This window comes from Lissotriton vulgaris, chromosome 4_1 (genome assembly GCF_964263255.1).
Source record: "Lissotriton vulgaris chromosome 4_1, aLisVul1.2, whole genome shotgun sequence".
NCBI lineage: Eukaryota > Metazoa > Chordata > Amphibia > Caudata > Salamandridae > Lissotriton > Lissotriton vulgaris.
This window is the reverse complement of record NC_141691.1, coordinates 1,343,221,400-1,343,234,686: the sequence shown is the minus strand read 5'-3', so window position 1 is coordinate 1,343,234,686 and position 13,287 is coordinate 1,343,221,400. Positions and strand designations below refer to the sequence as shown.

Below are 13,287 nucleotides of genomic sequence, written 5' to 3'. Positions count from 1 at the left end.
TACATGTCGTGTCCCTCTAGAAGGGCGGAAGGCTAACCTCGTCGCCAGAATTGGTGAGGGGGCAGCATCCCGATTCGTATGACACCTTACTCGACATGTCTTGATAACGCGACACCGAAGTTACCGATGTGGTACGCGTTATCATGGAACAGCCATTGGGTCTTGAGTCCGCAAGCTGCAACCGGGCTCGGCTCGGGCCAGAACCTAGTTCACACGAGCCCACGCACTCTGCCTTCAGGATTGTCAAGGCCTGCCATAGGAGTGACTGATAGGAACTCGGGTGCCCATTGTATGGTTAGATATAGAGCTACTATACCTATAGCAAAGGGTGATTACACGACTTTGCCCCAGCTGTCATGCAGCCAGTTGTGTCAAATTTAGGAGGCCAGCCAGGGGTGGCATAATACATGCTGCAGCCCCTGGCGGCCCTGGGTACACCTATGCCCTGCGTTACGGGGTCTGATAAGGTGGCCCAGTACCAATTGGTGAATGCACCTAGGGTACATATCGTAATTTAGAAAGAGAACAGCCAGGCTGTGGGTCTGATTGGCAGGCCCACAGCCAGAGAAAGTCGTAAACCAGTGAAACAAAAGCAAAAAAATCTGGGTGATCATAGGATTGCACACCCTACTCTCCTACAATGACCAGCATAGGCAAGCATTGCGGTACTCTTCTCCCTTCCATCCTGAGGGAAATGCGGTAGTGGAAAGAAAAAACCGTGACATAAAGCAATCTATAACGGCGAGGGTATTAGGTTCGGGTGATGGGTGGGTAAAACATTTGATAAGTGTCCAACATAGTCTTAATAACATGCCAAGAAATTCTCTAGGAGGTATCAGTCCGTATGAACTTTTGTTTGGTACTAGAATGATTATCCAGGATCTGGATCATCAAACTTTAGTGGTCGAAGAAAAAACATTTGATATCAAAGATCGTTTGGCTGTAACAAAGTTTAAGCCAACAACCACTGAAGAACCACCTGTCCCAGCAAGACCTGTCTAGATTCCAAAGATTTGGGATCTGGTCAGAGAAAAGATCTCGGTGAAGAAGGAATTTGGGCCTTCTTACAGAAAAGCAGTACCTGTCTTAGCTGTCAGTGGAACAAGATCAGTAGTACTACCGCTACTTGCTGGTAAAAAGGAAAACAGAATTGTTTCCATCGATCTGGTGAAACCACAAACATGTGGCCGATAATAAATAGCAGCCCAGTGGACTATCAACTTTGATGACTTTTCCGATGATCCAAGTGAACATGGAGACAAGCCAGCAACAAACATTTTCAAAGAAAAAATGATCGAGCTTTTTCACCAACTATAGAAACATATCGGACTTCACCATGGATTGAATTTTGGACTGTGTTAGGTGTACTTTTCCTCCTGCTTTGGCTCATCATGGTTTTGTGCTTGGGTAGATTCATTGATGGAAAATATAGTACAATGGACACAGCAAGTCAGAACATCAACTTGGTCCTAAAATCTCACAGATACTCTCACATCGAGAAAAGAGAACTCTTATCAGTGAACATCACAGCCAACCCAATACCTGGGGGTATAGCATGGGACAGAACGGACTATGATATTTATGATGGCTCGATTGAGCTCTTGAAGGATCCACACCAGTTTAAGGTTTCCTTAAGTGACTTTGTGATACCAAGTTCTTTTTCTGATGATTGGGACTTTGAAAATATTAAAAATATGATGTCAGATTTCGTAATGTCAGCTAAATTCACAGAACATGATTATTTACAGGGTTCATCAAATTATGAAGAGTTATACTGTTACAATCACTATGGTCATCACTATTTGCATAAATCTGCTCAACCTAGAAATGTTTTTACTTATAATCAATGGGAACATTGTCCAACTCCACCAAAAGGAAGTTCGAAGACATTTTATGAGAAATTTCCATACTTCTCAGGGTTTAACAACAGTGATCCAGAAACTTTTTATTTTAAAATTTTAAATAAGACAGGAATGAAAACAATGTTGACAAATACTAAACTAATTTATTCTGAAAAATTTTATGACAAAATGTCTACATTTGGTTTTGAATTTTGGAAAAATAACATTGAAACAAAAACCATCTGGGGAACAAAAGACTGGCAGGTACAAGGTCTAGAATCATTATTTAGAGCCTGCATGATCCCAGAACAAATAATATTCCTGAATGACACCATTCAACAAACTACTTGTCTTGGTTTAGCTAAGATAAAAGACTTAAATAAATTGTCTATTCCGAAGCCCATACCTGATAGCAATAGTACTACGGATGTGGAGATAGACGTATCCCATATTTTTCACCAAAACAGAACAAATCCTGATTGAAAAAAATGGTTGATCTGGCCCACAGACACAAACAACTGTCAAGATAGATTCCTGAACAAAAGACAGGGGTTCAAAATGACCAGGCCAGACCCAAGACATTCCCAGAGACAACATCCAGGGATAGTTACAACATACAGTGTAGGGAAATTATGCCTTGACTGGCTACAGAAATATACACTGGCTGAAATTAAGCAACACTTGACTTTACTTAAAGACGGTGCTGACTTGCGAGATTTCATAATGGGACCTCGCAAACAGAGTCAAAAACGTTTCATAGCGGCCGGTATATACGCTGCATAAACCGAAGCTTGGAAAGTAATGCAAATTGAAACAGCAGAAAAAATACGAGAAATTGATCGTATAAATTTGGAAAAATCACCTTCTGTTGTGGACAATGGGTTAACAACTGTCTTCCAGAATATATTCACTGGACAGCATTGTATCATCTGCCTTTGATATAATAGCTAGTAACAACAATGAGCTGGCTCTAATCAGTAAGGCTGAGCACTTAGAACAACATAACAAAAGGATATGCCAAACCGGATATAAAAAGTTTCAAACATTAAATGGCATCCAGAGAAGAAAAACTATTCTCAACCGGGAATTGCTAATTAATAGCTATTTATTCCATGTAGATGAAAAAATGCAACATATGGATTATTTCAATCAAAATGTTACAGACACATATAGAGCGAATTGGACACAGCACGATAAAATTACACACACACTTTCACTAGTCAAACATATCACAGTCATTCAACTGACATACATACATTCATACAGAACACTCAACACAATCTGGGGTGACAAATGTACCAGTGTGGGAAGTAAAAGGAAAGGAACTGCTCTCTTAATCAATCTGGAATTTACAAAACAGTCTCTAAAAAATAGTACACTCCAAATAATCAGTGACAATTATCAAAAAAACATTTCATGAAGGTTGTGTACTCAAAATGAACTCAAATGCGGTACAACTCAACACTTGAATTACAAGAGCAGACCATATGACAGAGGCCTACGCGTTTCAAATCCCTGTAAGTCAAGAAGGGATTCTCCTCGGGGCCAAGGATATTCCTCTTCAATTATGGGAAGAAACTAGTGAAGTGTGATAGACTCCTATCAGTATCGGCACTGGGTCCACGGCAAGGGACTGTACTTTATCAGCAAAATGTAGGAAACCAGTATCTCCCACAGTCCGCGTCTAAATGGGGATGCTAGTAGAACGGATGGATCCACAGTTGGCCTTTAGTAACGCGCGGATCAACAGAGTCTCTTGGTATACCCGGTCAGCGTCTCCAAGTGCACCGATTCCTCGGGCATGCGCAGTCACGAAAGAATCCCGGACTACAGACGACGTGAAGTAATTGACGGACTCCTGATATAACAACAGGATGGAAACGATTGTTCCAGCGTAATCGGTCAGCGTTTGCAGAGCACTAGTCTCTCGAGCATGCGCAGTGGATGCATGCCCGAGGAATCAGTGCACTTGGAGACGCTGACCGGGTATACCGAGAGACTCTGTTGATGCGCGCGTTACTAAAGGCAACGTGTTGTCCCCAGCGGCTACCTATTCTGATGGCGGCATTCGTTGAGACTTCACCATTACGAGTAGGTGGCTGTGAGGTACGAGAGGAAAGCAGCACCAAACAGGTACAACCTTCTGTGAGCATTGCTGATCCAAACATCGATGATAGCAATCACGCACAGAACTGCACAGTTTCAGTATTTTCAAACTTGGTCGAACTTTCACCTGATGTTGTAGACCAATTCTTTGCAAGCCTGTCTGATATGATGTTCTCCCCTGAACAACGGGAATAACTTTTTAAAAAACAACAAGCACACAGCTTTCCCTGGACTCTGAATTCGGCCTTCGGTTTTTTTTAGACAAAGCTACTGAAAACATTTGGAACTATTTATTTCCCCTGAAAGCGAAATTATTTTTCTCACATCAAAAATATTTACAATTTTTTTTTCCCCGGCACATGGTACTCTGCTTACAGTAGAACTATTCTTAGAGAACAGAGCTTCTATTTTTAGAGACATTAGAGACAATACTTTACCTCAGCCTCTAGCACACGTACATTATCGTATATAAATATGTGATGAAATGGTCTCGACCTTCTTTTCTGTATACAGAGCCATTTCATGTGTAATTTTCGGAGAGACGCGGTCTTATTCTCCAGCCGAGAAAAACCAGCTCCGGTGTTCCCAAGTCACCCTTGCGGGTTGCTGGGAGATTGAGTCCTGAGAAACGAGATACAAGACCTCCTTCATTCTATAACCAAGGTACGGAGCTGATTAAAACCTTAGAGAGAATTCTTGATTCCGATACTTGGCAAAAACCTAACTTAACTTAAAACTGCAACTTACTTACTCCTTCCCACGTATTAGGCTTAGGTCAGGTACACTGGGGTAGGCGTAACTTAGAAGCACCAGTTGAGTTTGTTAGTCAATGTTTTTATGTATGTATATATTTTATCCATTTTAACCCCTTCGCTGCGGCGGCTATTCCGCCGCAGCGCTAAAGGGGCGGGGCGGCCGCGCGGCGGCCGCATGCTAGTGACGGAGCCGCTCCATCACCAGCCGCGGTTGAGCTATGCTGGTGACGGAGCGGTTCCGTCATGACCCGCCCGCTCATTAGAACGCCCGCGCAGGCGCGAAATCAGTGTCGCGCAGGGCGGCGGCTGGGCCATGACGGAACCGCTCCGTCATCAGCAGGGGAGGGGTTAAAGTATCATATGGCTAAGAAACCATATCAATGCTTTTACAGTATTATTTCATAATACTACTTTTACTGTACGCACTTTACTTCATAATAAGTATTGCAATTGTGGCAATTCATTTCTCTTGCATGAGAAAGAAGACTGCTCAATAAAATAACACCTTTTATTGAAAACGCCCGTCTCTATTTCTCTGCACTCTGGTGAAATTAAGCATGCACGATTAACTGAGTGAAATAGCGGTCTATTGTTTTCACACGACTCTAGAGATACACTCTTTATTCTGAGGGAGCAAAGTTGTCATGTTTATGCGGTTGTCAGAAACTAATCCCTTCTTGTCTAAATCAGGACGGTTAACCCTTTCCTGAACATTCGAGAAAGTTTCTAGTGACCTCTGAGCTAGCTGGCAAAACTAATTAAGTCTTCCATAGTCAGTAGAGACCTAGATGACCTCAGTCCTACGTCTACACTGCTGTTTATGTTATTCCAATGCACAGAGCCTATTGGGAATATAGGAACTACACTATAGTGTCATCCGCACCGTAAATGACGTTGCAGTATCTATATAGGTGTCACCCAAGCACTCTAACGTCAATTACTTTTCACAACTTTCCACGTCAGAAGCATGGAACAATGAAGAACGCTGACCACTGAAGTGTCAAAACTAGGGTCCTGAAAGGGGTCATCCCTGCGCCTAAAAATCAGTTTGCAGAGCGGGGAGGATGAGTCGGTCGGTTATAAATCTGCAGCTAGATATAGTCTCCACCAGATAAGGCGTTACCGAAGGAAAGCAAGTAGTTCCTCTGATAGAGAAATCGAGCCTCAGATTCTCTACCTTTTAAATAGATACCCAAGCAATACCATCGGAGGAGTGTCTGCCAACTAATTTCAAATGAGAAAATCCTTCAAAACCGAACGAGTAAAGTGCTCATGCCTGCGGACCTAACTGTCCAGCCAGTAATGTTTAGTGAACATGTGCAGGGACGACCACGTTGATGCCTGGCAGATATTCAGGACTGGAACTCCACATGCTAACACAGTGGGGGCGCTTTAGCTCTGGTGGAATGAGCCCACAAACCTTCAGGATGCTGCTTCTTGGCCAGTGCATAGCAGATTTTAATGCAGAGCATGACCCATCTGCAGATGGTCCGCTTCTGCACTGCCCGACCTTCCTTAAAACCAACATACCCCACGGAGAGTTGGGCGTCCACCCGGAACTCTCGTGTGCGGTCAATGCCTAAAGACAACGCTCTTTTTGGGTCCAGATAATGGAGTCGTTCCTTCTCTTCTTTAGAGGGAAGTGGAGGAGCATAAAAAAAAGGTAGGCAAGGTGATAGATTGGCCTACATGAAAAGGGGTGACCGCTTTTGGTAGAAATGAGGCCACCGCGCGAAGCACCACTTTGCCAAGATAGACAGAGTTAAGTCAGTTAAAATGATAAGGCCTGCAGCTCACCTACTCTGCTGGCAGATGTAATTGCCATAAGGAAGGCTGATTTCAAGGTGAGAAGCCTGAGGGGACAATTGTGCAGAGACCCTAAAGGAGCACACATCAAAAAAGTCAAAACCAAATTAAGGTCCCACTGTGGCATAATGAATGGTGAGGGAGGAACGAATATGCTACTTACCAGTATGCATCTGTTCTTGGCATGTAGGGCTGCTGACATTCATATCTGTGCATAGATCGCCGCCTAGTGTGGGTCCGGATGATCGCACATTGTTGTCCTGGAAGAGTCTTCGAAGTATCACGAGATAGGTGGCTCCTCCCCTGGACTACAGTGCGCATGGGCATCAACTCCATCCTAGATTGTTTTTAGCCATTGTGGGCAAGATGGAGTGAAACTAAGTGAATGATGACCATGCTAGAAGTAAATGTGAATGCTGCAGCCGCTACAGGCGCCGGGGAGGAGGGCGGGCGATATGAATGTCAGCAGCCCTACATGCCAAGAACAGATGCATACTGGTAAGTAGCATATTCGGTTCGAGGCATGTGGGCTGCTGAATTCATATCTGTTCATAGAATACATAGCAGTCCCTCCATTAACGGCGGCAGCCCGTGCCAGCTGCAGCAGTTTGGAAGAGTGTTTTTAGAACAGCCTGCCCTATAGCTGCCTGCTGTTTGGAGTGCACATCAACACAATAATGTTTTGTAAATGTGTGCGTGGTAGACCATGTGGCTGCTCTACATGTCTTCCAAAGGAATATTTCCAAGGAAAGCCATGGAGGCCCCCAACTTTCTGGTGGAGTGGGCCCGTGGTGGAATGGTGAGAGTACGCTTGGCTTTCAGATAGCAGATCTGAATACATTTAACGATCCACCTGGCTATACCAGCCTTGGAAATGGGGTTACCTTTGTGTTGTGGCGCAAAGGCAACAAAGAGTTGTTTAGTTTTCCTAAAATCCTTGGTTCTATCAATGTAATACATTAGGGCCCGTTTGACGTCAAGCGTGTGGAGCATTCTCTCCGCCAATGACTCTGGATTTTGGAAGAACACAGGTAGTTCTATAGACTGGTTAATATGGAACTGAGACACTACCTTAGGAAGGAATTTAGGGTTAGTGCGAAGCACCACCCTGTTAGAATGAATTTGAATAAATGGCTCTTGGACAGTTAGTGCCTGGAGTTCACTAATTCGTCGTAGCAACGCAATCACTATAAGGAAAGCCACTTTCCATGTCACGAATTGAATCTCGCAGGAATGCAGTGGAACAAAAGGGGGACCCATCAGCCTGGTGAGGACCACATTGAGGTTCCACTCAGGAGCTGGTGGCGTCCGCGGAGGAATGACTCGTTTGAGTCCTTCCAGAAAGGCTTTAATGGCAGGCACCCTGAAAAGGTAGAGGTGCTGTCTGTTTTGGAGATAAGCAGCCATTGCGGATAAATGTATACGAATAGAAGCATAGGCCAGATTACATTTGTACAAATGTAAAAGATAACAAATGATGTTCTGAATAGATGCATCTAGCGGGTTAATGTTGTGGCCTGCACAATAAATGACAAACCGCTTCCACTTCGCCGCATAGCATGCTCTAGTGGTGGGCTTCCTTGCCTCCCGGATGATGTCCATACAGTCAGGAGGTAAGTTGAGGTAGCCAAACTAAGAACTCAGGAGCCAGATCGCCAGGTTGAGCTGTTGCGGATCTGGATGCTGAATGTCGCCATGGCTCTGCGTCAAAAGCCTGGGTGTGAGGCGCAGCCTTTGATGCGGTACCACGGACAGTTCCAGAAACGTGGTGTACCATGGTTGGCAAGCCCACGTTGGAGCAACCAGGATGAGAGTCATCGAGTGCTGCTTTAGCTTGCGTGCCACCAGCGGTATTAGAGGTGCTGGGGGAAAAGCGTACGCAAATTTGCCTGACCAGTTGATCCATATCGCATTGCCATGCGACTGTGGATGTGGAAACCTGGCGGCGAAGCTTCGGCATTTTGCGTTCTCCTTCGTGGCGAACAGGTCTATCTCTGGATGACCCCACCTTTGGAAGTACGGGCGGAGTACCGATGGATGTATCTCCCACTCGTGCATTTGGTGGCTGTACCTGCTGAGCAGGTCCGCCATCGGATTGTCCTTGCCTGGGAGGTGTTCTGCCATGAGGAAGATGTTTCTCTGAATGGCCCACTTCCACATGCTCTGAGCCAGATGAGACAGCTGTGGAGAATGTGTTCCTCCCTGCTTCTGAACGTAGTACATGGCCGTCATGTTGTCCGTCCGGATCAACACAACCTTGTTGCACAGATGTACTTTGAAGGCCTTTAGTGCCATGAAGATCACCATCAGTTCCAGAACATTGATGTGCATCTTCCTTTGCTGTTGCGTCCATAGTCCCTGCACAGTGTAATGGACTACATGAGCTCCCCATCCCTGGAGAGAGGCGTCCGTCGTCAGGATGATCTGTGGCACAGGCTCTTGGAACGGTCGTCCCTTGCAAAGGTTTGGAGGATTCCACCAATGCAGAGAGTTGTATGCCCGACTGCTCACCAACACTAGGTCTTTCAACTGTCCGTGAGCCTGAGTCCACTGACGTGCTAAGCACTCCTGAAGCGGACGCATATGTAGTCTCGCGTGCGGGACTATGGAGATGCAGGAGGCCATCATGCCTATCAACTGCATGAACACTCGCGCTGGAAGCGAGTGTTGGGGTCTGAATCGTTGCATCAGCGATTGAATGCTGTTGACCCTCACTGAATTTGGCTGTGCTGTGGCTGCCACAGTGTTTATCGTCGCACCCAGATACTGCCGTATGTGGGCGGGTTGCAGGTGGGACTTTGGGTAATTCAGTGAGAATCCCAGATCGTGAAGAAGGTGAATGGTGTGGGACATGTGGGCGGCACACTGCTGGGCTGACTTTGCCTGGATGAGCCAGTCGACCAAATAAGGGTAGACGTGAATGTTTTGTCTCCTTAGGTGCGCTGCCACCGTCGCCAGGCACATTGTAAACACCCTGGGTGCCGTGGTGACCCCGAAAGGCAAAACCTTGAACTGGTAATGTTGGTTTTGGATGGTGAACCGGAGGTATTTTCTGTGTGACGGGTGCAGCGGAATGTGAAAATACGCATCCTTTAGGTCTAAAGTTGCTAGAAAATCCCCCTGAGTGAGCAACGGGAGTACTTGCTGCAGGGTCAGCATATGAAAGTGTTCCGATAGAATGTACTGATTGAGGGGTCTGAGGTCCAGTATGGGTCTGAGGGACCTGTCCTTCTTTGGTATCAAGAAGTACAGTGAGTAAACTCCTGTGCCTCTTTCTTCCACAGGCACGAGCTCGATTGCCCCTTTTTGAAGCATGACGATGACCTCCTGCTGCAATAAGTGCAAGTGCTCGTTGGACATAGGACGGTGTCTTGGGGGCAAGTTGGGTGGAGTGGATGTTAACTCCAGACAATAACCGTACTGTATGAGCTGTGTGACCCACCTGTCTGTGGTGATGGTTTTCCAGACCGGCAGGAACTGCTGAAGTCTCCCCCCGACCAGTGTTGCGTGGTCGGGGGGCAGTGACAAGGCGTCACTGTTTGTTGGTGGCAGAGGATCTGGAGTTGTTGTTTCCACGACCCCTGCCTTTGGCGCTGTTACCACGATATCCACCTCGACTTTGTTTGGTGTATGTGGACTGCGTGTTGCCTTTGTAGTACTGCGTGGTTTGGGAGAGCTGGCCTCTGGAAACGCCTCTAGTGCTTGAGCGACGAAAAGACCCACCCCTGAATTGCTGGGACTGTAAGGCCCCCATGGACTTAGCAGTTTGTGTCCTTCTTAATCTTTTCCAAGGTGGTGTCCACCTCTGGGCCTAACAGATGATCTGGATTTACTGTCTGATTAAGAATGGTGGTCTGTATCTCTGGCTTAAACCCCGAGATTCTGAGCCAGGCTTGTCGTCTCAACATGACACTAGTGTTGACAGCCCTGGCCGCGGTGTCAGCCGCGTCCAGTGCACATTTAATTGAAGCATTGGATATTAGCTTCCCCTCTTGAATGAGCATCTCAGCTGCCTCCTTGTATTCGTCTGGCAGGTGCTGCAACAGGGTCTCCAGTGTGTCATAGTGTGCCCTGTCATACCTCGCTAGAAGTGCTTGTGTATTGAAAATGCGCCAGATATTGGCCGCTTGGGCTGCCACCCTTTTCCCTGACGCCTCAAAAACCTTAGATTCTTTGTCTGAGGGAGAAGCATCACCAGTTGTTTGGCCCTCTTCCGGGCATTTGAAACAACAAGAGAGTCCAAAGGCAACTGTCCCTTGATGTAAGTAGGATCAGTAGGCGCTGGTTTATACTTCTTCTCAATCCTAGGGTTTATCACCCTGGCTCTGGTAGGCTCCTTAAAGATCTCCCCAGCATGTTTTAAGACACCCTTTAACATAGGCAGAGTTTTGACAGTTCTTTCTGAGACTGAAAAGGTATCAAAAATAAAGTCCACGTCAATGGGGTCAGCATGGAGCTGGACGTCATGGTTTTTAGCCGCCCGTTCAATGAGGGCATTAAACGCTGCTGAATCCTCTGTAGGTGACGTTTTCACAGAATAGAGTTGAGTGTCTGGGGCAGGATGTGGATCACCTGGGTCAGCACCAGCAGCCCAGGGTTCATTGGTATCATAAGGGTCTGTGTAGACAGGATAGCTGTACTCATCCTCATCATCGCCTTCCCCAGCGTCCACGTCAGAGTAAGTGGGTGAGACATCATGGGCATGTGGAGAAAGTGGTTCCACAAGAACAGGAGTTGAAGTGGAATCCTTCTTTTTCTTTAAAGGAATTTTGTAGGACTCCATTGGCTGTTCCGGGGCAATTTTCCGTTTAAGGAGGGAAAGTCTGCCCGTTTCGGCATCAATAAAGTGTTCTTGTTGTTCTTCTAATGAAGATTGCCGATGTTTCAAGGTGGGAACCACCGTCGTCGACTTCGGCACCGAGGACACCTTCTCGGGCACGCTGGCGACCATCCTAGGGGTGAAAGCCTTTGGCGCCACCTTCGGCGGCAACGTGAAGTGAATGGGCGTTCACGCTTTGTGAGGTTTCTCGACTGGCTTCGAAGGTGGAGGATCTCTCGAGCCGAGGCCTTCTCCTTGATGCGCTTTAGGGAGTCCGCCACTTGCTTGGAGAAAGCGGCGGACGGTTGCGTCGATCAGACGGGATCCTTTGAGGCACCACTAGGCGTGGACTCGCAGGTTGCGGGTTGCGCCGCTCTTGGCCTTGTCTTATTGACGCGGAGTCTCGAGAACCTTTGGATCACCGAGTCCTTTGTTGGTGTCGACCGTCTTCGGCGCCGATTTACTCGGCTCGACCACCTTGACCTTTGTCTTCGGCGTGGCAGACTTAGTCTCGACGCCCTTGACCTGTGCCTTCGGATCGACAACACCCTTCTGCTTCGTCGGCGCCGAGGGCTCGGAGGCCTTCGATCCGACCAAAGTAATGCACACTTTCGGTTTCGAGGGGGGCACCAGTGCTGTTGCTTGCGTCGAGACCGTTGGTTTCACTTTCGGTTTCGATTTTGCAGGGTGCGGCTCAATAGTAATGTCCGTAGCCGAGCCCGAAGGCGGGCCGTAGAACCCATTGTAAGATCTTGGGTAAGGCCTAGTGGCGATCCCTCGACCTGCGCCTTATGAAGCGTTACGCCCCCAATGTCAGTCTGAGGTAGCTCTTCGCTCGAGCTATCTTCCATGGCCCGAAGGCCCAGTCGTCGTCTCCTACCTCGTCGACGACTTCTTCAGCTTCGAACATTTCAGCGTCCGCGTCGTAGTTGTAGTCGACCTCCGACGCGGGATTCGACAGGTTTTCACCAACTTCCCGGTAAGCTTCCTCCTCAACATCCCCGGCATCTAAAATGTCCATTTTGTATTTCTGTCAGCCATTTTGTTTGCCATGTGCTCGCCACGTGCTATGTCCTACCTTTCTGTTAACTGCTCTTGAAATCTGCCTAGAGACGAGATAGCTTTAGCATCTTCCACCTTCGCACATGCTCAATTGAGCTTGCAGCTGCTGTAGTCTGTCAGGCTGTGTCCACCAGAATTAGCAAACTGTTAGCTCCTCCCACTTGTTGCCTGTACACTTTCTGTATGACCTTATATATGTACCTACAACCAGCATTTTGTACTTGTACCGCCTTCATTTGAGCCCCTGTGTGGCTATAAAAGGAACAAGCTCCTTCCATTCAGTGTGCTACTTCATACATTACCGAAGGGTGCTGTGTGAATGTAGTTCCACCTCATGAGGTTTAATAAACTTTGTACTTTCTATTCCAGTTTCTGTGCCAACTTCTATTCTATGGTCTGAGGACCCTGTGCAGAGAAGGGAGAACCCCTAGCACTGGTAGGCCTTGCTGAGGGCCATCACCACAAATTGGCGCTTCCAACGTGGGGCTCATAGGCGACTTGGATGCCCAAAGGAGTGGTTGAGACGAAGGATTGGAATCTCGCTTTGGACGCAATCGCTGCTTTAGGAGACCCGAGTCTTGGCAACCCCGGCGTTTTCCTTTCTTTCTGATCTGACCATCCAGGTGGCGCTGGTCCTCGACTGAGATCTCTTCTGTTGATTCGCCATGCAGTGACCATTTGGTCGATTTGAGAACTTGGCAGTTGGAACCTGGACACCATTTGATTGGTAAGAGCTGTTCTGCGGCACTTGCTGTTGGTTTTTTTTATGCCTTTGATTGGTAAGGTAGTTTAGTAACACTTACTGCGGCTTTTGTTTGTAAGATTGGCCAATATTAGTATTTGTTTGATAATTATATATGCATTGCAATTCATATAGGCAGGTAATGAGATTTTTCTC

The 13,287-nt window shown here is 46.9% G+C and overlaps 1 protein-coding gene across 6 annotated transcripts in view; it reads right to left on the bottom strand.

Annotated features, from left to right (window-relative positions):
• The window catches only part of MIMS1 (mitochondrial inner membrane scaffold 1), a 202,669-nt gene that overhangs the window by 32,637 nt on the left and 156,745 nt on the right, over positions 1–13,287 (bottom strand). The window lies entirely within an intron of this gene.